The following is a 23863-nucleotide window of genomic DNA, read 5'->3' on the forward strand; positions in this document are numbered from 1 at the left end:
TTATCTTACTTAAGAAAAAGTGTTGTTTATTTGCATTGAGCTGAAATGTTTAGCAAAGGTCTAGTCTTTTATCATCCAGACTATTGCCGTGTATGTTAACTACTGGGACTCGTACTTGGGAGAGTAGCAGCGCCTGCAGGAGGCGAGCAGGATCCCTGCGCATATGCGGAGATACGTCAGTTTGCTTTTTGATTAAACTACATTGTTTTCACCAGCATTGTTTGGTTGCACATAGATAATAACTTCTTCGGAATCACCGCTCTTAAGAAATACACTTGCATATGAAGTAAATCATATCTCAGTGCATTTACTGGGGCACTGGCGGTTTGTACCGGGGCACGTGCCCCAGTAAATTAGGTCAAGCGATGCCCCTGGGCTAAAAATATTAGCAATGCAGTTACCGGGGTGCATTACTTAAAATCTTTTTTGTCAATTATGCTCACAAGTTCCTACATGTGGAGTAAAATATTTTATAGATGGAATAGCAATATTGTATGTAAAAATCCTTCCCTATCATTCAGGCCTGCAACACGTTCCAAAAAAAGTTGGCGCAGGAGCAGTTTAGGGCTAGTAATCAGGTCAATTGGTTAAATAATGGTGTTCTTTGAAAAATGTGATGTCAACAGGAGATTGTAATTATGATTTTGTACAAAAGCAGCATACATGAAACGTCTAGTCCTTTAGGAGCAAAGATGGGCAGAGGATTAGAGATCTGAGCGGAAAAATTTTGAATCCCGCTCCCGCCAGGTTTTAGTCCGAACCCGACCGCTCCCGCTTATATTCAGCATTTGTTGTCCCGCTGCCCGACTAGCCCTGTTTTCTACCCGCTACACCTGTTCCCGCTAACAGGCTGGGGAGAACAAAACCAAAACCACCCAGCTATACAGAGTCCAGACAGCCTATAACAAGCTGTCTGTATAAACACACACACACATAGACACACAGCACCAAGCAAGTGACACACACAGACAGCAACAGCATCACACTCTCTCTCATTCACACACACACACACACACACACACACGTATTCCCGCATCGCAAGAAATCTGGTCGGGTCCTGCGGCTACAGACCTCAAGATCACTAGTTTGCAAATAAACACTTGAGAAAATTATTGAAATATTTATAAACATTGTTCCTTAAAGAAGATAGAAAGACTTTTTGATATTTTACTTACAATAGTGCATTACATAATTAAAGGATTCAAGGAATCTGGAAGAATTTAAGTGTGGAATTGACAATGTAACAAGCTTAACCTGAACAACTGTGATCTTCAATCTCTCAGGCGACACAGCATCAAAAATTGTCCATCAAATTCATCTATAAGAGTTATCACCACATGGACTCAGGACTACTCTAGCAAACCTTTGTCAAGTACCACAATTCATAGTTGCATTCACAAATAGCAGTTAAAACTGCACTGTGCTAAAAAGAAGCCCTATGTTAACAGTGTCCAGAAGCACTGTCAACTTCTCTGGGCTTGGATGCATCTGAGATGGACCATCACACAGTGGAAACGTGTACTGTGGTCAGATGAATATTTTGAAGTATTTTAGGAGTTTGTAGGGAGAAATGGATGTTGTGGACATTCTAGACTGTTACCAGCAATAAGTACAAATGTCAAGGTCTGTCATGGGATGGGGTTGTGTCAGTGCTCTTGGCAAAAGTAACTCTGTGATGGAATCATTAATGCTGAAAACTAAATAAAGACTTTGGTGCACAATATGCTGCCTTCTTTTCCAGGGATGCAACATTATGCACACATTACAAAGTCTTGGCTGTGGAGGATAAGGGTGCAGGTACTTGACTGGCCTGTCTGCAGTCCCAACCTGTCTCCAACAGAGAATCTGTGGTGCATTTTGAAGTGCAAAATGTGACAATAAAGACCCCACACAGTTGTCCACCTTAAGACTTGTTTACAAAAAGAATGGGACAAAATTACTCCTGAAAAACTTAATTACTTGGTGTCTTCAATCCCTAAATATATTTTCACACTTTCACACTTAGCTGATGATTTATAAAAGCTTGTTTGGCATGCTGTCCCGGGAGAGAGCCCTGAGCTCAAGGGCTCCTCAAGCCCGGGGCTTCCTCCCGTTGACAGAGCAAGAGGGGAGCCTGAGCTCAGTGGATCTCAGAACTCCCCTGCTGCGGTAGCTAAGGGAAAACAAGGGATTAGACAAAGCTTGATTGTTATGTATGTTGAATGTCTTTGGATGGTAGGAGGAAACCGGAGAACCCGGGAAAAACCCACGCGGACACGGGGAGAACATACAAACTCCTCACAGAAACACCCACCGGTCCTGTGGAACCAGGGCTGGCAGTGTTCTTGCTGTGGGGCTCACAGTGCTAACCACTGGGCCGCCGTGCCGCCCAATCAGAGGTAAAGGAGGAGAATAGGGGAGGAGGAGGGGGGGTTCTTCCAAACGAAGATAAAGTGAACTGAAAAACTGTGGCTATTTATAGTAGCTTAGGGCTTATATGATTGGAAGATAGTGATTAGCAAATGCGAGACCGGCTGTGATAAATCATAAGCTCGAGATCCTTTCGAAATTAGTTTATGAATAAACTTCACTTCAAGAGTTCACACTTAGCTGATGATTTATAAAAGCTTGTTTGGCATGCTGTCCCGGGAGAGAGCCCAGAGCTCAAGGGCTCCTTGAGCCCGGGGCTTCCTCCCGTTGGCAGAGCAAGAGGGGAGCCTGAGCTCGGTGGATCTCAGAACTCCCCAAAATGCAGCAATTAATCGCTTGGGACAGCAGCCGCGTATTAAAGGAAAAACCCCCCAAAAAGTAGGAGAATAGAGCTATATCCGGTTACGAAGGGTAAAGAGACTGGAGCTGTAAGGGGGCTGGACTTTATGTGGTAAGATGGGTAAAAAAGGGGGCCTCCCTTCTAAAGGGGAGAAGAGAGGTAAATAAAGTAGAGTGTAGAAGAGAGGATTCTGGTTACTCCTGCGGGAGTTGGAGCTCGAAAGGACCCCTGCGGGGGTCTGAGCATGGGGGAGATGTCTAAACAGGAGAGGAGAGGTAGTTGGAAGTAGAGTGTAGAGGAGAGGATTCTGGGTAACTCCTGCGGGAGTTGGAGCTTAAAGGGACCCCTGCGGGGTCAGAGCTTTGAAAGTTGTCTAAAAAGGGGAAGAAAGGTGGTTTGAAGTGGAGTGTAGAAGAGAGGACTCTGGGTAACTCCTGCGGGAGTTGGAGCTCAAAGGGGCCCCTGCAGGGGTCAGAGCTGTGGGGTAGAGTCTAAACAGGAGAAGATAGATAGCAGAATGTAGAACAGAGGATTCTGGGTAACTCTTGCCGGAGTTGGAGCTCAGAGCAACCCCTGCGAGAGTCAGAGCTTAGAGGGTCGTGTCTAAAAAGGAGAAGAGAGGTAGTTTGAAGTAGAGTGTAGAAGTGAAGATTCTGGATAATTCCTGCTGGAATTGGAGCTCGAGGGGACCCCTGTGGGGGTCAGAGCTTGGGGGTAGAGTGTAGATGGGAGAAGATAGGTAGCAGTGTGTAGAAGAGAGGATTCTGGGTAACTCTAGCGAGAGTTGGGGCTCGGAGCGACCCCTGCGGGGGTCAGAGCTTAGAGGGTGATGTCAAAAAAGGAGAAGAGAGGTAGTTGAAAGTAGAGTGTAGAAGTTTAAGATTCTGGATTATTCCTGCTGGAATTGGAGCTTGAGGGGACCCCTGCGGGGGTCAGAGCCTGGAGGTAGAGTCTAGGCAGGAGAAGATAGGTAGCAGCATGAAGTTGAAAGGACTCTGGCCAAGTCCTGCAAGAGTTGGAGCTCGAGGGGGCTCCTGCGGGTGTCGGAGGTTGGAGGTGGGGTCAAAACAGGAGAAGAAGGATCGTTTGAGGTAGATTTAGAAGAGTTTAGTTGGGAGTGGAGTGTAGAGAAGAAAATGAACAAGAGGCTGAAAGCTAGGGTTATAAGGAAAAAGTTTGGAAAGGTTAGAAGAAGGGAGCAAGCACAAATATTATACATACGTACAAACACAGCACATGCGCAGAGAACATATGGATACAAACGCTAACATCTGTAAATAACTCTTGCGGAAGATGCTAACTGCAACGGCCCTTGTGGGAGTCTGTTGGCAAACATGTAAGGGTGCCATAGGGGGGACAAATGGGCTTCTACAGGGTTTTGATTTGGATGACTCTTGCGAGAGTCGAGGCTCTGTTAGACGCCTTTGGGGGTCGGAGTCATGTGAGGAAGGGCTTGGGGGTTGGTTAAAGCCTGTTGGGCTTTCTTGAGGTGGTATTTACTGAGGCGAATGTAAGATTTGAAAGCTTCAGAAGACCAGCGACCAAGGGTCTGGATCTGATGGTGGGAGAGCCCATTAGAGGCTGCTGTAGTGGCTGCGCCAATCCTAAATGGGTGGCTGGAAAAGGGGCTCTGGGGGAAAGCCTGATAGGCGAAGGATTTCTTTAAGGCGTTTTTGAAACCAGAATCGAGATATTGGACGGTTAGCGTCATCAGTAAAAAGCAGGGCTAGAGGGTTAGCCTCTTGAGATCTTCTTGGTTAAGTTAGGCTAGGAGGGTTTGAAACTGGCGGGTAGGTGAAGGCATATTGAAAATAAGGATAGAGTGTCTTTTTTTGGAATTGATCTGTTTTGCATTGTTTGATAAGGAAAGAGATGGTTTCCTTATCTTGCAAAGCTAGATCTGAGATAGTGGGCTGGAGTAGAGGGTTATATTTGGATGTAACTGTTAATTCAGAACATCTAAGGAACCCAAAAATGCTAGATTAAACATTGCATCTACGGTGCGGGCTGTATGGGAGGAAATGTAACCTTTACGGAGGGTGTAGATGCATGAGGTAAGGATTTTGAGTGTAATGCGTTGTCTAGCATGGTATAGAATTGTTTGAACGAATTCCATGCTGTGAGGTATGCATTGAGGGTTCTGAGAGCTATTGCTTGTAGGATAAGAATAGAGAAGTTTGATGAAGATTATGAAGTGGGTGGTTTATGGCAATATCGTTTCTGAATAAGGAGGGACAGGCGTTGGGCGAGGGTCTGCTTCCGGGGCCAGTTGCCAGAATATCTGCAAAGAGAAACGAGAGAGAGAGTCAGCGATTTAGTTTTTGCAACCAGGTACATGTTCAGCAATCATGATAAATTGTTTTTTTTTTTTTTTTAGCAGATATCCAGATAAGATGTCTTAAAAATGGCATAAGCGATTGGGAGTGGGAGCGCCCTTTGTTAATGCAATGCACTGTAGCTTCCTTATCGCAGTGAAAGAGAATGCTAGATGTACACCATTCGTCCCCCCACAGGATGGCTGCTGCGATGAAAGTGGTAGAGTTCGAAGAGGGCTGAAGAACATTGGTCTTTTGGAATGGAATTACAATTGGGGTGGCCATGTTGAGGCAAACCAGTGTCCTTTATAGTAGCCACTGTAACCTATTGGAGGGGCAGCGTCTATGTATAAGTTAATGTCAATAGGGGATGCTATCAACTCGCTGTAGAAAAAGGAACAGCCGTTCCATTGTTTAAGGAAAGAGATCCATAAGCAGAGTTCATCGCGACTGGGTTTAGAGAGAAAAATTGTTTCTTCTAAACCATGAATTGTGGTGGATAATTGAAGGAGGTGGGAAATGAAAGGAATGATGCGCATAGCGAAATTTAGATGGCCGAGAATTGGTAGGAGTTCTCGTTGTGTGCACATCTGTTTTTCAAGGAAAATTTGGGATAGAGAAATTATTCGATTGATTTTCTCTTTAGGAAGGGATGCTTGGAATTTATGCGAGTCTAGATTAATGCCCAGAAATTCGATTGAAGTACTGAGTCCTTCCGAGATCAGCGAAAACCTGCTGGGTGATCGTTAGGTGTTTGTCTGGAGGAGATGACGGGGGGAAATAAAAAAATCGTCTAGAAGGTGAATGAGGTATGGGATTCCGTAAATATTTGACAAAATCCAGCATAAAGCTTTTGACATCATGTCAAATATTTTTGGGCTGCTTTTGCATCCGAAAAATAGAATTGATTGCGCCAATAAATGCCATAAAGGGGCCAGAAGTCTGGGTGGATTGGCATGATTTTAAAGGTAGAGGAAATGTCTACTTTGGCTAGCCAGGTGTTACGACTGGCTATCTTTATGAGAGAGATCGCTTGATCAATGTCGTGGTAGTTAAGTGAATATTCGTCCAATGGGATAGTGCTGTTAATGCTAGGAAAGGAGCAATTGTGTTGGGACGAAAGGTCGACTATAAGGTGTTTTTTGCCAGAAAGTTTTTGAGTAGCGACACCAATGGGGCTAATGCGCGAGAAATTAAATGGAGGAGCCTTGAATGGTCCATTCATGAAGTTGTTGTCGATTTCTTTTTAATAAGATAATCGAGGGTTTCAAGTTCGGAGGTTGCAGACTGCAGGTTAGGACAGATTAGATAAAGTGAAAAATGGAATGTATCCTTTGTGAAGAGGATGTGGAGTGTAATAGGTTGGATGAGGGTCAGCTTCTGGAGCCAGCAGTCATGATCTCTAAAATAGAAAAAACAAAGAGAATCAGAAATTAAATCTTTGCAAAATAATACAAGTATGGCAGACATGAAAATTGTTTTAGTTGATATCCATGCGAGGCATCTTAATAAGGGCATGGGCAGCTGGAATTGGAAGCGCTTTTGTTAATGCATGGTCTGATAGCTTCATTGATACAATGTGCAAGGATGGTAGGGGTGGGTGTTCGTCTCCCCACGGGATGACAGATGGATGGAGAGCTGAGGATATGGGATGTGGCTTGTCTGGTGGTCCTGGAAAATGGGTACCTCTTGAAGACTGAGCATGTGAAGTGATAGTGAAGTTTAAAATTCTATTTAAAACACTCAAGTGGGAAGTTTGTTTCTTTGCCGTTTTTTACATCCGACTAACTTGCTATATAATCTTATATGACGCATTGTATATCAACACATGAGTCACTGGCATATTACAATTGGACTTCTGTGCTTGATGGCATAATGTTTTTCAATAGCTTGCTAATATTTACTGGTTGGGTAATAATCTTTTCAGAAGTTAAATGTCTATTGGAATTTTTATTTTATTTTATTTTTATTTATTTTTTATTATTATTGTTATTATTATTATTTTATTTTTTATTTATTTTTTAATCTTAACTAAATTTACAAGCGTGTCTGGCCTATTCATTCATAAGGTTTTTGCAACAGAGTCAAGAGAGAGGGCGGGACCATCTCCAGTCTTTTAGCTCATTGGATGGTGACGCTTCTCTTTACAGCTATTGGCTTAAGGAGTTTCAGTCAGGCCATGCAAAAGGTGCAAAAAGCCTGGCGGCCATTTTGTTGATCAAATTCAACATTGTTTATGGCTGGAGCTGCTGTTCTGCTGAACACATTCCAGCAAACAATCTGTTAAACGATGGATCGCTTGTGTACTGCTAGGAGAAGGTAAGGGTTCAGTTTTATTGCAATAGCTTTGGAGTTTTGGCTGATATCTTGCTGGGAAATAAGTTTGAAGACACAGCAGATATGTTGTGGAGGCTCTTTGAAGTGGAAGGTTTTGGTGTTGTTGTTTAAGCTGTTGATGAAATTGTTGGAGTTGTTTGAAATGGTAATAATAGTAGTTGTTGTTGTTGTTGCTGCTGTAGCTTGTATATTGTAGCTTGTAGATTGAAGCTTTTAGATTGTATATTGTAGATTGAAGCTTTTGTAGCTTTGTAGTTGATGAGCGGAGCAGAGCGTTCTTCCAAACGAAGATCCTGAAGATTGTAGCTTGTTGCTGCTTTGGTTGTCCATGCTGGTTTAGAGTTGGTTCTTCAACGGAGCTAGCTACGGTGAAGCTGCTTCTTCCAAACGAAAATCAAGTGAACTGAAAAACTGTGGCTATTTATAGTAGCTTAGGGCTCATATGATTGGAAGATAGTGATTAGCAAATGCGAGACCGGCCGTGATAAATCATAAGCACGTGATTCTCTCGAAATTAGTTTATGAATAAACTTCACTTAAGTGTTGTGAAAAGGAATGACAACATTACAAAGTGGTAAATGCTTTACTATAGTGGTGGGCAGAGCGAGGCTACGTGAAACACTGAAACTATCGAAGCAAATGTGTCGAAGCTTCGAAACGTTTTGAAACACCACTCTACGGTGACACCTAGTGGTCATTTTATTTGTATTTCACTGAAACAGCTTCAGCAAAGAACAGTTGAGCAAATTGAGGTATCAAACCCCACTTTGTAGCCTTGAATTGTCAAATGGTTTAGTCGAGCGGTTAGAGTTTGTGACTACCATGAGGGAATAATGGGTTCGAATCCAGACTGACACAATTGTTTTGAAATGCTTTAATACCAGTTGGTAATGCTTTGTTATTGTATCGTTTTGTTTCAACATTGCTCTGACATCTGAATAAACACCTTGTAAATAAATTTGTATTGTTTTGTTCATAAAACAGGGTTGTTACTAGATCAGATACAGTTGTGGCCAGAAGTTAACAATAATTATTTATATTATTAATTAAATTTCCCATTGTATTTTATTAACGTCTATCCAAAACCTAAACCCATCACAGTACTGTAAAAATATGAATTATTGTTTTACAGTGTTACAAAAATTATGCTAAATTGATGGCATATCCGCAGCTGTATCCTATCTAGGCTACACCATGAAACAGTAACATGATTAAAATACATAAAATCATGATTTTGGAGTATTTGTACTAGTCGAGATTCGAACCCAAAAAAAATTTGAAATACAGTACCATAGTGCACACGCACGGTCCATCTAGGCCATACTAGACAGAGTCATAATAAAGATCATGCCTGTCAAATGCAGATTCTCCGGGTCTTGAAACGCCTCTGAAATGATCGATGCTTTGAATCGCTTTTGTCACGTGACCTGGGTGTTTCGGATCATGCTTCGGGATCTCGACACAGTGTCGAAACGTCAGTTTCACGTCAGCCATCCCTACTTTACTGATCCATTTTTTTTTGTGTGTTACGAGAACCAAAATTAAAACAAAACAAAAAAATTAAGGAACACAATAAATAACGTGCTGCTGTATAGTCTGAAATGAAATACAAGTCAAAGTAAATTTAGAGTTTACTTAGGCCGCGTTTACACTAATGTGTTTTAGTTTGAAAATGTATAAGTTTTGCTACGGTTACGCCATCCGTTCACACTACACCAGAGTTTTTGAGTGCCAAAAACGGAGCGTTTTATAAACACTAAAGAGGCCTTTTTCATTCTAAAACGCTTCTGCTCCGTCTCAGTGTGGAAGGGGGAAAACAGAGACATCTGAAAACGGAGGCGGAGCTGCCGACATTCGCCTATCTGATTGGGGCTTTTCCTCAATATTAAGTAGCCTAACGTTACAGACAGTTCAGTCCTGCATCCTCTTCTAGTAAGTTGAGACTTCGCAAGTTTGATCAAGGCTGCAGTCTCCCCCTCCTTAGTTTAATAAGGAAAACAGACTACCGAGGACATGGGTAAATCTTCAAAAGGTAACAGTGTACTTTATAACTTCATTCACATCACCCTGGCTACGTTTTTTCACTTTCTCAACAATAAAATGAAAACATGATTTTAGGAACTGCCTATTTTCATTTTGATATTAGAAACTTAACAGACAGCAAAAATGTTGAGGCGTTGTGCTGCATATATGAGCGTCATCTTCACTGTGTGGACATTTACAACAAAACGGAGCCTAATTGCCTCCTTTCAATTCCTGTGAAAATATGAAACATACCCTCTTTGCTGAATATCAGTTTTAATAATCAATAATGGCCATTATAAAAGTATAACATACAATGAGTTTATACATTATAGGAAATAAAGGCAAGCAATAAGTCAATATACAGAATGTAGGCTACGTGGTTACATTAATTATTAATCTATCTTTGCGCCTAGCCAAAACACGCTACCTGAGAACAAGTAATAGATTCCAATGACCAATGTCGGGAAATATGTTGTGAGATATAGACAACAAGATAAATGAAATATCACGTTTATTAAATATAGTGAGATTAGATCCAGCAGGAGATGCTTGATTTGCAGTCTGAGGAGCAGAGCTCTCATCTGGGTAGATAGGCTGCAGCGCTTGCCTGAGAATGTGTGTGGTCACGTGATGTGCGTTTTCAGCGTTTTGGTGTGGACGGAGAGCTGTTCAGAAACGCTGGATAAAACGCTAGTGTGGACACGGATCGGTTTTATTCTAAAACGACGTTTTAAAACTAAAATGCACTAGTGTAAATGGGGCCTTAGGTTTTCCATACTGTTCTGATCGTCCAATTAAAAGCTTCTGATAAGATTTTAGAAGTTTAGAATATCAGTTGTCATTTCATTGTTCTTAAAATATTAGATATTTTGTGATATAACCTACACTTGTGTACAAGTTACAAGGCCATGACAGAAAATGCCTAGTAAATTTATGTTTTTGCTAGCAGAAAGTTGCTAGACAGTGTGTGTAACTGCCCATGATTTAATGTACTCGCTTTGCTTGCCCTAATTGGAGTCACCACAGGAGGGCGCTCTAGACTAATAGGATTTAAGTGAGACAAAGCAGAGTAAGAGCAATTCACGTTTGTTCACGAGCTAACAGGTACAGCTCGGAAGAATGCCTTGAGCTTTTAGTGTCCCTTCGGCAAGCAGAGCGAGGTATGTTTTGTTTATTGTTTGATTTATTTGGAAAATGTTAGATGTTTTGTAAATGTTTGTTGTTTATTTTTCTATGTTGTTTGTTTGTTTTCTCTAGTTTTACGGTGCTTTGGTGCTTTTGGTGCTTTTGGTCTTTTGATGCTTCTGTGTATACAACAAAGAACTGAGACGATGATTTATGTGATGAACTTTATTGCATCCAAGTAAAACTTTTTAAATGCACCCGTCAAAAACTCTCTGCCTATTCTTTGAAAGCTGAAGGGCTGCTACAGTAAAACTCGCTGCTACACATGGCGTTTGCATCACGTTGGTGATTCATCACATGAGTGTCATGTTACAAGCCTTCATCTCGTCTGTGGCACTGCATGGTATCTACAACAGACTGAATCTACACTAGGACGGCGACTTTACACGGTTAACTGGGAAAACTCTTCATGAAAGACTGAAAGGTGACTGCAAACAAACGTTGTGGACTCAGAGGTACAAGAAAAGGAAAAATATTTATCTATTTATTACTTTTGGGATAATTGCAATTTTTAAAGAAAAAAAAGGATTTATATTTGTATGCTTTGTTGAATTTGTATGCAGTAATTGAAGTTTGAGAATGAGGAGTGACTAATGATTTAAGTGCTCATGCTTCAAGGTGTTTGTGTAATGTTGGGCTTATATTCATGATGCATGTATTAGACAAATGTTTGCAATTTTAAAGTGCTTAAAGTTTAAGAGTTTATACTGTTGTTGCACATGTGATTTTTGACTTATTACCTTTGCTATAATATTTTAGGTGTTTAAATTTGTCTGATGTAAGCAGGTTGCTGATTTAAGTTGTAGACAGACAAAATGGACGACACAGCGGAGCAAATGGCGGCACAAGCAAGTCAAAGGTCAGTTCTTGATAAAGATCTGAATAGTACAACAGAAATGCAACAGGTTAGATCAAGATCAAGCTCTCGAAAAAGAAATCCCACAGAAAAGGGTTTAGAAATGCAAAAACAAGAGACAAAAAAGCACGAGAAAGCCTTTAATAAAGCTTATACTTCCTGGAAGCAGACAGCTAAAGAAATTAGATGTAAATTAAAAGCCTTATGCACATGTGAAGAGCTTGAGCAAATTTTGAAAGACATTCAAACTAGTCAGGATGTTGTCACTCAACATTATGCCCCATTACTGCGTAATCAAACTGCTACTCCAGAGATTGTAAGAAGAGTAGATGTTTGTTCCATATTGAGTACAGAAATTTGTGATTTGGTGAGCAAACGAATAGAAACTGTTGATGTCATTCAAAAAAGGGAAGTAGTTAAAGAGAGAGTTAGGCAGATATTGAACAAAGAGGAGTATGAGTCTATATTTGGTTGTACCAATACAGAGACCATTATCTCAGTATCGTCACAGACTGTAGAAGGTTTGTCAGCTGTCTCAGAAACTTCCTCTGAAGCTTCAAGTAAACGAGCTGATGCAGAGGCAGAACTTGCGGCTAAAGTAGAGCAGAAAAGGGTCATTCAAGAAATTTCCAATCAGCAAGCTCGACTAGTTAAACTGGAGAATGACTGGAAGCTGGAAGAAGCAAGAATGTTAGCGGATATTAAACAGAAAGAAATTGAAATTCGCTCCAAGTTAGAAGAAGAAAAAGCAAAATTGCAATTGTTACAAGCGGAAAAAGATGTCAACGTAGCTGCAGCTCGAGTGAAAGCTTATAACAATGCAGAAAGTTGTCTTGAAGAGAGCAGTTTGGAAGACGACGAGACCGGAAATGTCATTTATCCTGAACAAAGAAAAGCTTCTAACAAACCTCAACGTAATCCTGTGATAAATCCATTACCTTCACAAACATTTCAAGAAGAAAGGAAAACTAAAGAGACTGAGAATTTAGCTCAAGCATTAGTGAACTCCTTAAGTATAAGTCGTTTACCTGTTCCAGAACCAACCACTTTTAATGGCGATCCTCTGAAGTTTATTGAATGGAAAATGTCCTTCACAGCACTCATTGATTGTAAATCCATCCCAGCAAGTGAGAAAATGTTCTATTTAAAAACCTATCTTGCAGGAGAAGCTCGTAAGGCCGTAGAAGGGTTCTTTTATAAGAACTCAGATGATACATATCAGGGTGCTTGGAGAGTCTTGGAGGAGAGGTATGGAAACCCATTCATTATTCAGCGTGCTTTTCGAGAGAGACTCATGAAATGGCCCAAGGTGGGAGTAAACGATCCATTTTCCTTGAGAGAGTTCAGTGATTTCTTGCAAGGTTGTGTTGAAGCTATTCCACAAGTCAAAGGTTTGTCCATCTTGAATGATTGTGAGGAAAATTACAAGTTGCTTAAGAAGTTGCCAGAATGGATTGTCCGTAAATGGAACAGAATTGTTGTTGAAGAGTTGGATATGACAGGAGACTATCCAAGTTTTAAGCAATTTGCTGAATTCTTGAAGAAGGAATCAAAGATAGCTTGCAACCCTTTCACTTCTCCACTGCTAGCCAGTTCAAAGGTTCCAGATGAAAAGTATCTGAAAAGAGCAAAAGCTTTCAATATTAAGGCTCAAGTAAAAGATTCAAGACCAGAATTCAAGGTAACATTACCATGTTCTGTGTGTAAGAGTGAAATGCATAGTATCGTCAAATGTCCTATCTTTGCAGAGAAGCCCATGGATGATAAAAGATCTTTCATTCGTGAAAATCACATGTGTTTTGGATGCTTGAGAAGAGGGCATATTTTTAGGGACTGTAGGAGACGGCATATTTGTGGAACATGTGGACTGCGTCATCCAACTTGTCTGCACGAAGATAAACGCAAACATTCAGAGGTATCCCAAGCAGATATTACATCAGAAGCATATACAAGTCAAGAGGGCCAAAGGGCAATGTCTTATGCAGTAACACAACATGTCTCTGCTACTTCTAGTATTGTTCCAGTGTTTATCTCCACAGTAGAAGAGCCACAAAATGAGATCCTTACCTATGCCTTACTCGATACACAAAGTGACACAAGCTTTATTTTGAAGGATTTTATTGATGAGCTGCAAGTGAGCAGTCAAGCGGTGAAGCTGAAACTCAGTACTATGACAACTACAGACACGATTACTTCAAGTAACAAGGTTAGTGGTCTGCGAATCCGAGGACTTCAAGGTGGGAAATGTATCCAAATACCTCAAGTGTATACGTGTGATTTCATTCCTGTGGATAAAGCTCACATTCCAACGAAGAAAACTGCATTATGCTGGTCTCATCTTAAGCACATAGCCAATGAAATGCCACCACTTCAGAGTTGTGATATAGGACTATTGATTGGATATGACTGCCCTTCAGCGTTGGCTCCCCTAGAGGTCATAATCGGTAAGGAAAATGAGCCTTTTGCACAGAAAACCGCGCTGGGCTGGAGCATTATCGGTCTTTGTAATCCCCACTTAGACAGACAAGGAAGTCAAAGTTTTGTTCATCGAGTGTCTGTGAAAGAAATGAGAGTTCCAACAGCTAATGATGTATTGAAAGTTTTGGAGTGTGACTTTAATGAGAAAAGTTATGAAGACAAATATGTGTCACAGGAAGATGTCCGCTTTATTCGTTATCTCAGTGATAACATCAAGCATAAAGAAGATGGACATTTTCAGTTACCTCTTCCTTTCAAGAGCAGTAATCCACCTTCACTCCCTAACAACAAGAGGCTGGCTTTATTACGTCTGCAGCATTTAGGTAGGAAGTTAAGGTCAAATCAACAGTACCATGAGAATTACAAGATTTTTATGGAAGAAATGCTCAACAAGGGAGATGCAGAGATTGCTCCAGTAATACCTGATAAAGAAACAGCTTGGTATATACCCCATCATGGAGTTTACCACCCTCACAAGCCAGACAAGTTAAGAGTAGTATTTGATTGCTCATCAAAATTCTGTGGCATATCTCTTAACGATACTCTTCTTACTGGTCCAGATTTGATTAATTCTCTGGTGGGAGTACTTTGTAGATTCAGGAAGGAAGCCGTTGCTGTGACATGTGACATCGAAAAGATGTTTCATCAATTTCATGTCCCCCCTGAAGAGAGAGATTATTTAAGATTCCTATGGTGGAAGAATGGGGATTTGAAAGAAGAGCCCATTGAATATAGAATGACTGTGCATCTTTTTGGTGCAGCTTCATCTCCTGGGTGTGCGAACTTTGGCCTGAAGTATCTCGCAGAGAAGTACAAATCTGAGTATTCTGAAGCCTCTTCATTTGTGAATAATAACTTTTATGGGGATGATGGCTTAATTTCAGTTCCATCTATACAGGAAGCTAAAGATTTGATTGCAGAAGCTAAAACCCTGTGCAAGCTTGGAGGGTTACGTCTCCATAAGTTTAACTCAAATGAGAAAGATGTCTTGCGCTGTGTGGATTCGTCAGAGTGGGCGGTTTCTTCTAAGCCACTAAATTTGACTTCTGAATCATCTGGGCATGTTCTTGGCATACAGTGGTCTACAAAGGATGACACATTCAGTTTCAACACTCAACTTAAAGATCAGCCTGCAACACGTCGAGGTATCTTGTCAATTGTATCTTCCTTATACGATCCCATTGGATTTGTTGCTCCCTTCCTTTTGAAGGGAAAGTGCATTTTGCAGGAGCTCTGTCAGAGAAATATGGAATGGGACGATTCTCTCCCTGATGACTTAATTCCACGGTGGGAGGAGTGGAAAAATAGTCTCCAGGACTTGAAAGATTTTACTGTTCCAAGATGTTACTATCCTTCGTCCTTTAGTAAGATTGTGTTGACAGAGTTGCATCATTTCTCAGATGCAAGCAACCTTGGTTATGGTGCATGTTCCTACTTAAGAGTCAAGAGTGACAAAAATGAAGTGCATTGTTGCCTAGTAATGGCCAAGGCTCGAGTGGCACCTATAAAAATCAAGAGTATTCCAAGACTGGAATTGGCTGCTGCGGTGGTTTCTGCTAGACTGAGTGTTTTGCTAAAAGCTGAACTGCAAATGATGATCGATCAAGAGTTCTTTTGGTCTGATTCACAAGTTGTTCTTGCATATCTCAACAATGAAGCAAGAAGGTTTCACGTGTTTGTCGCTAATCGTGTTCAATTGATCAAGGAAATTACAAATACAAGCCAGTGGTATCATGTCAACACATCTCAAAATCCTGCTGACCATGCCTCTAGAGGTTTACTCATTTCAGAGTTGAGATCTACTAACTGGATGACTGGACCTACATTTTTATGGGACCAAGAAGTGTGTCCAGCTCCAAACACTTCAACTAAATTACTAGTAGGAGATCCTGAAGTCAAACTTGTACAGGTACGGCTGACTAAAAGTAGTGATACTGCTAACTTCCTTGATCGATTTGGCCACTTCTCTTCCCTGAGAACTCTAATCAATGTTGTTGCTCGAATAAAAAGGCTAGCATTAAGGAAGAAATGTCTTAAGGATATTGTCACCGTTGAAGAACGCAAGTGTGCATTACAGGCTGTGATTAAGCTTATTCAAGAACGAGCCTTCTCCCAAGAAATCCAAACAATCCAAGGAGGTAAGGCTCTTCAGAAGTCCAGTTCACTTTTCCACCTGGATCCCATCTTGAAAAATGGTCTTCGTGTTGGAGGAAGGTTGAAAGGATCATCTCTTAGCGAAGAGGTTAAACATCCATTAATTTTGCCCAAAGAGAGCCACATTACCAACCTTATTCTAAAACACTATCACAGCAAAATTTGCCATCAAGGAAGGTCCCAAACGCTTATGGAACTCAGGACACATGGATTTTGGATTATTGGTGGCAGTAAGTCGGTTGCTAAGTTAATCTACAATTGCGTTCAATGTCGGAAACTCAGGCGACCAGTGGAGGAACAACAAATGGCAGAACTTCCAAAAGAACGTACTGAAGCCTCTTCCCCATTCTGCTACACGGGTATGGATTGTTTTGGTCCATTTATTATAAAAAAGGGACGAAAGGAGTACAAAAGGTACGGCCTTCTTTTCACTTGCCTTTCATCACGAGCAGTCCACATTGAAATGCTTGAAGACCTATCAACAGACATGTTCATTAATGCTTTGAGATGTTTCATAAGTCTGCGAGGAGCTGTTCGTCAACTTTATTGCGACTGTGGTACAAACTTTGTAGGAGCTAGAAATGAATTCAAACAGGCTCTTAAGGAATGGGATGTCAAAACACTGGAGAGATATCTTGCGGAAAATCAGTGTGAGTTTATCTTTAATGCTGCCTCAGCTAGTCACTCAGGAGGTGTCTGGGAACGCCAAATTAGGACTGTGCGTAATGTGCTGAATTCTACTCTTTCTTTGTGCCCTGGTAGACTGGATGACTCTTCTCTAAGAACATTGTTTTATGAAGCGATGGCTATTGTTAATAGTCGACCATTAACTGTGGATGGAATAAATGACCCAAAATCACTAGAACCTTTAACTCCTAATCATCTTGTTTTAATGAAATCCGAGACTGCTCTTCCTCCCCCAGGGAAGTTTCTAAAGGAAGACGTGTATGCTACAAAAAGGTGGCGCAGGGTTCAGTACTTGATTGAACAGTTTTGGAGTCGTTGGAAAAGGGAATATCTCCTGAATATATCCACAAGACAGAAGTGGCACGTACCTCGACGTAATCTTAAAGTAAATGACATTGTAATCATTAAAGATGACATGCTTCCTAGAAACAAATGGCAGTTAGGTAGGGTTGTTGAGGTTTTTCCAGGTAACGATGGCCTTGTTAGACGCGTTAAAGTTCAAACAGGAGAACAAAAACAGAAAACGGGGTTGGGGCACCATTCTTCACATTCAGTTATTGAGCGACCAATCCAAAAATTGGTTGTTATAGTTGAGAGTGATTGATTAGTTGCAACTTTCTTGCATCAGACAAATAATGTTAATTTTGTATGTGGATTTATTTTGTGAGTTAAATTTGAAGTTAAAATCATGTATGATATTTGTTTTGTTTGTTTTGATTCATACCATGATTTGGTGGGAGTGTAACTGCCCATGATTTAATGTACTCGCTTTGCTTGCCCTAATTGGAGTCACCACAGGAGGGCGCTCTAGACTAATAGGATTTAAGTGAGACAAAGCAGAGTAAGAGCAATTCACGTTTGTTCACGAGCTAACAGGTACAGCTCGGAAGAATGCCTTGAGCTTTTAGTGTCCCTTCGGCAAGCAGAGCGAGGTATGTTTTGTTTATTGTTTGATTTATTTGGAAAATGTTAGATGTTTTGTAAATGTTTGTTGTTTATTTTTCTATGTTGTTTGTTTGTTTTCTCTAGTTTTACGGTGCTTTGGTGCTTTTGGTGCTTTTGGTCTTTTGATGCTTCTGTGTATACAACAAAGAACTGAGACGATGATTTATGTGATGAACTTTATTGCATCCAAGTAAAACTTTTTAAATGCACCCGTCAAAAACTCTCTGCCTATTCTTTGAAAGCTGAAGGGCTGCTACAGTGTGCATATTTAAAGTCACGGAAAAAAGTAGCTGAAATGTATGTGGTTAGTTTGACTGTTATGGACATTTAAGACTTTCAATACTTTTTTAAAACATTCAAAACTCTTTTGTATTTTGTAATTTTAATTTAAAAATAATCTAAACATGAATATACTCACATTTAGAAAAAAGTCAAGGTAATATACCGTATATGGGTTTATTTGAACAAAGTTATTAAATTACAAAACTTAAAAACATTCAAAATGACTTCCTCACTAATAGCATTGTATCTATTTTTCTACTAAAACGTTAGATTTCTGTTGTTTGAAAAAGAAAAATCAGAAATTGTGATTGATTAGCAGTTAATTACTTCATCACATGCTCACAGCATCATCAATAACAGTCATAGTATATATATAAATATATATATATATATATATATATATATATATATATATATATATATATATATATATATATATATATATATATATATATATATTGGCTAAAAACAATGAATGTGCAACCACTTTACTACAGTTTAATTGTCAGTTCCTATGACAATGATTAAACTACAAGTTTCATAACTATATGAAAAGGCACCCTAGGTCTCCACTTATTGATTGTGTTTCATAACAAGAGATGTAGAAGTAGGATTTCTTTGCACAAAAGAGACATGAAGATTCCTTAATGCCTAGCGATTAAGGATAATTAGATGGGTAGAAACGAGAACAAAGAAGTTATTGAATTCTTCATTTTTCAGTCAGCCCTTCTCTTTTCCTCTTTACTTTTTTTGCTCCCTATTGGCAGCTGCACATTGATTAAATCAGAAAGATTCTGCCAGTTGGATTTAGCTGTAAAAGGGTTCGTAAAGTAAATCAAGGTCGGTCTCTTATGGGTTAATATGTGTATGTGTGTGTGCCTTTGTGTGCGAAAAAGAAATGTTTGATTCTTTTCTGTCTTTGGATCGTTTCCCACGCCCCGAGGACAAAGCCTGCTCACCTCAAAACGTCACTCATGAACAAGTTTCAGAGGCTTTTATTTCTGTAAACACCTCAACATTTCATCACTTTAAAAGTTTTGTCATTCTGCTGTGCTTGTAATCAGGTCCCTCAGGCCGAGGTTACACTGACAGACATGAAGTGGATTTTTTTACATTTAGAGAAGGAAGTGTTAGATCCATTTGCCAGTTACTAAGGGATGTACACATGATTTGATGTACCCCTAAGGCATGTGCTCTTTCCTGATTTGACACACTTTTAACAGCTCCAACGTGAAATGTTATTAGTGAGAATCAGCATATAATCGGTGATTCTTGCAAGATTGTTCTTTTTCTGAGTGATTTTGATTTGATTTTGAGCAAAGTCAGCACAGTGTGTGACCTGGTTTTGATTACTGAGAGGCTGCTGATTTAAATTGATTAATGCATATTCATTTAAAAATGAATGCATAATCAAAACATATTTTCTGTGTTAATAAAATGCTAGTTTTGATTTTATTTTAGACGTTTTATAGAATGTGTGTAATTGCACAATACATTACTGATAACTATTGTATGAAGGTTAGATTCAGGTAAAGGTGTATGCGTAGTGCCTAGTTATTGCCCAGTTTATTTTATGTCTATATGCTTAGTGCTAATTATAGAATGTACACATTAAATAGAACTTTAAAATAAACTGACGCCATAATAAACATGCAGCACAACTGTTTCCAACCTCAATGATCGTAAGAAATTGTATAAATTGTTGATTATGTTTTATGAAGGTACAGTGAAGTGCTTTGAAATGTGTATTTTTTATTCGATGATGAGAAAGGGTGGGACATAATAGCTCCTCCCTGTTTAAAAAAAAAAGCCTATATTGTTTAGTTTTAATGAAGCTCTGCCAGTGAGATCAGTTGAGCTCAAGTGCATCAAATAAAAAGTGTCTTAAGGGGGGCGGGACATGTCAGATGCTAGAGAGTATTTTATTGGTCAATATTTGATGAGAAAATGTAGTCTAATGTGATGTGAATCAAAATCATTGGTCGATTTAGGTGGAAGTGACAAACTTATTTCCAGAGATGGCAAAAGTACACACATCCTTTACATCAGTAGAAGTACAGATACTCCTGTTTAAAACGACTCTGGTAAAAGTTGAAGTACTGACTACACTTTTGTACTTAAGTAAAAGTAAAGAAGTACGGCCTCAAAAATGTATAAAAGTAAAAAATAAAAAGTACAGGTTTCAACCAGTCTCAAATACATGTGGTATAGGTGAATAATAATTCAACTAAACTGGCAGTGTAAATCTGTAATTAACATTCTGTGTGAATATGAGTGTGTATGGGTGTTTCCAACACAATCTCACGGCAATTCGTAACTTTTTCATTTAGTGGCTAATTCGTATGAATTCGTACGATCTAATTCGTACAATTTAGTACGATTTGCTTATCCCCCAATGACGGTTGGGGTTAGGGGTGGGGTCAGGTGCCACGCCTCCTTTTTGAAATCGTACCATTTCGTACGACTGAACTCGTACGAATTCGTACGAATTAGCCACTAAACTGGCAAAACGTAAAATACTTATGTTTTCTCGTGAGATCAGGCTGGAGTTTCTTAGTACTGGGTGGCAGATGATAGGGCATTCACTGTGTAAAACAGGCTGGGCGAATTATATTTTTATTTTTTAAATTGCCCAGTATACTTACATTTGTTGTTGAAATATATTTGTTAGAGAATATTAATTGAGGACAACAGTATAGGCCTATGTAAAATCAATAGGCCATTTAAAAAAAAAAATTATAAAAACTGAATACAGCATAAATTCTGTATTAGTAAATATGAACTTATCAGTATTAGAGGAAATAAACCACAATTGATTGTTTTAAAGGATTGTTTTAGTACTAAATGTACAAATCTTTACAATATTTTGCGGTATTAGATTGAAAGACCAGAGTAAGCCCATGCAGTTTAATCAGAAGTGGACAAAAGGCTTAAGCAAAAACAGCATGCTTTTGAACTGCAATGTGCCTCTTGTCTTCCTGTGATCCAAACGAGCAAAATATGTATTATTACCATGTAAACAGGGCAGCATCAGACATGTTAGATTCGCCGTCTAACTCTGACACATCTGTGTATGCTAGCTAGCCTTTCTCAAAGTAATCTTCATGAACTAGCCAACGCACAGTGAGTGATAGCCTTGAAAAGGCCAAGCAGTGCAACCAAGTGCAATGAGGAAAAATAGACTGACTGCATCAAAGCGGTGTTCTTATAATGCGCAATAACAAGAAATAATATAGATCACACCACCAAACACATGAAAATGAAAGTAACGACAGTGGTTTAAAAAATGTAAGAAGTAGAAAGTACAGATATTTGTGTAAAAATGTAAGGAGTAAAAGTAAAAAGTTGATAAAAAAAATAAATAAGTAGTGGAGTAAAGTACTGATACCTGAAAAAGTACAGTAACAAAGTATTTGTACTTCATTACGTCCCATCTTTGCTTATATCTTGTCTGTGAACACAGTTTTTCACTGTTTTGGGTTTTGGTGCACACTAGCTAATAGATATCCTCAGGGCTAACAGACTGAAACTAACATCTAAAACACATTATTTAAAACTTCACAGGACCTTTAATGAATTGTTTGACATTAAAGAATCGAGTAGCCAATAAAAATAGAAAATTCAACTCTGCCATCACAGAAATTATGTAAATAATATTAACGTGCACCTATAAAGAAAATCAACTCTTGGACAGAACTCTCTGTAGATAATGTGCTACTGTCATATTGGAGTTATATAAACTTAGGATTTTTTTTTTTCCTGACGTTAAAATAGTATCTAAATCCCAGTGATTTTGAGGCCCACTGCAACGTGCTGTAGGAGCGCAGTTTTCCCCACCCACTGAATTAATTGACAGGCACCATGTTTCCATAATATGCACCTAATATGGACATGCACGTAAGAACGGTGGGGGAGAAGCAGCTAATTTGGATTACAAAACAACTACAATGTATCCAGACACCAAAATGTGCAGATTCTGGAGGCTACAATAAATTATCTGATGGGTATTTTGTGCTGAAACTTTTACAGACACATTCTGGAGACACCAAAGGTTCATTTTACATCTTGTAAAAGGGGTAAAATAGGTGCCCTTTAATAAATATTAATTAATTATCATACACTTTTAGAATTTGTAAAATGTCTTAATATTTTACAGTACTAATGTTTTACTTTACTGGATTAAAACATGTTGATGAACATTGGAGATCAATAAAATATTAATTAGCTAATTAATTTTCCCTCAGCTTAGTCCCTGATTTATCAGGGGTCGCCACAGCTGAATGAACCACCCAGTAAATAAATAATAAAGAAAGAAAGGCCTACTTAGTCTAATGAATGCCTTTGAATGCCAGTTTTCTCTCTTTCTTTCTTTCTTTCGTTCTTCGAAATCGAAAGCCATTCTAGTTTATAGAATAGAGTATAGAACGCTTTCCATACAGTAATCTCCATTTGCTGCATATAGATTTACTAAACTGAAGGGGATTTAAGTGTAATTTAGCATTCGGAAGCTCAGTCATGCCCAGGACTGATTCATGGCAGGATTTGGATCAATGTGTTTGGCGTCATACTGAGTTCCTGTGTCTTAATGAGAAACCAAATAGCGAAGCGTGGAGAATGAAGTCCATCCAGCCAATTCAAAATATGCTGTTTTTAGGAAAATGCATGACACAAATAATTCGATTATATTTAGAAATCCATAAAAGATTATACAGAGCACATTTAGACAGCTACATAATGAAAGGGTTAGGTTTGCTAGCATGCAATAAAAAGTACCAAAAAGCAATCATTGGTTTACCATATTGTTTTATACTATGTAAAAGCAATGTTTCAGAAAAAAAAAAATAGTAATAGTTATGCAAGTTCTGCCATGAAGCTTTATTGGGCAAGCAGGCTGATATGTCCTATCTAATCTGCATTCAACTTTATAGCACCAGTGATTGGCTGCTGAGGTAACAAGAACCAATGAGCTTGCTTCTTAACATTTAAAAAATACTAAAACAGAAAATAATGAAAATACTAGCAGTAGCAGGTCTTAGTTTTTGATCTTCACAAGTAATCAAACCAGTAGAAGCATAGCACATCTACTGTTTGCATTCAAGATCAAACATACAGTATCAACATTGTCATTAATACAGTAAAACACAGTTGTCATGACAGAAACAGCCAAACTGTGTTTACCTTACCTAGGTTAGGTTAGTTTATTCATTCCTTGACAAATTTGATTAGCACAGTTGACAGTTTGACAGAGTCTCACACACAATCATTACAAAACATAGAGACATAAAGTCATAATGAGTACTAAAAAGGGGGCCATCCTTTAAATTCATTTACATTCCAGCATATGTACAGATGTTTTAAAGTAGAAAGATGAGTTGGTTTAAATTGACTCTTAAACTCCTTTGTCCTTCTCTTTATTGCTCTATACACAAAAAAATAAAAATAAATAAATATATATATATATATATATATATATATATATATATATATATATATATATATATATATATATATATATATATATATATATAATTTGAACCAACTTCAAAAAGGGCTTTAATGTGATACAGCTAAATTGTTTAGTCTTTCTTAAAGTATAACTAGCTTTGGTTCAAATAAAAATGTGAAAAATGTTATCTAAATCTAAAATATTTATTGTTTGCCATCAAGATCAAACATACTGTATCAGCATTGTCATTAATTTATTACAGTAAAACACAGTTGTCATGACAGAAACAGCAAAACTGTTAACCCACAGTAGGTTAGGTTGATTTAGTTAGTTCATCCTCTGGGAAATTTGATTTGCACAGGTGACAAAGGTGATTGACACAATCTCACAGACAATAATAAAAC

The 23863-nt window shown here is 38.9% G+C and overlaps 1 protein-coding gene and 2 long non-coding RNA genes across 11 annotated transcripts in view; 2 read left to right on the forward strand and 1 right to left on the reverse strand.

Moving 5' to 3' along the window:
• kcnab1a (potassium voltage-gated channel subfamily A regulatory beta subunit 1a) overlaps positions 1-23863 on the forward strand; it is a 295057-nt gene that overhangs the window by 199054 nt on the left and 72140 nt on the right. Inside the window, exon 1 of one of the 7 annotated variants that reach the window (XM_087291984.1) lies at positions 17633-17718. The gene's annotated coding sequence lies outside the window, so the exon portion shown is untranslated. 7 annotated transcript variants of the gene reach the window in all.
• LOC147832892 (uncharacterized) overlaps positions 1-23863 on the reverse strand; it is a 599182-nt gene that overhangs the window by 115959 nt on the left and 459360 nt on the right. The gene's annotated exons all lie outside the window — the stretch shown is intronic.
• On the forward strand, positions 10501-17718 carry LOC141378746 (uncharacterized). 3 transcript variants are annotated; one of them, XR_015515175.1, is made up of 5 exons: positions 10501-10586; positions 10684-11066; positions 11371-11470; positions 13216-13382; positions 13481-17718. It is a non-coding gene; the product is annotated as an uncharacterized LOC141378746 (long non-coding RNA). The 3 variants fall into 3 exon arrangements; XR_015515176.1 differs by having other exon boundaries at positions 11398-11470; XR_015515177.1 differs by having other exon boundaries at positions 10842-11066; positions 11398-11470.

Source organism: Danio rerio, chromosome 18 (assembly GCF_052040795.2).
Source record: "Danio rerio strain M-AB ecotype USA chromosome 18, GRCz13ab, whole genome shotgun sequence".
Taxonomy (NCBI): domain Eukaryota; kingdom Metazoa; phylum Chordata; class Actinopteri; order Cypriniformes; family Danionidae; genus Danio; species Danio rerio.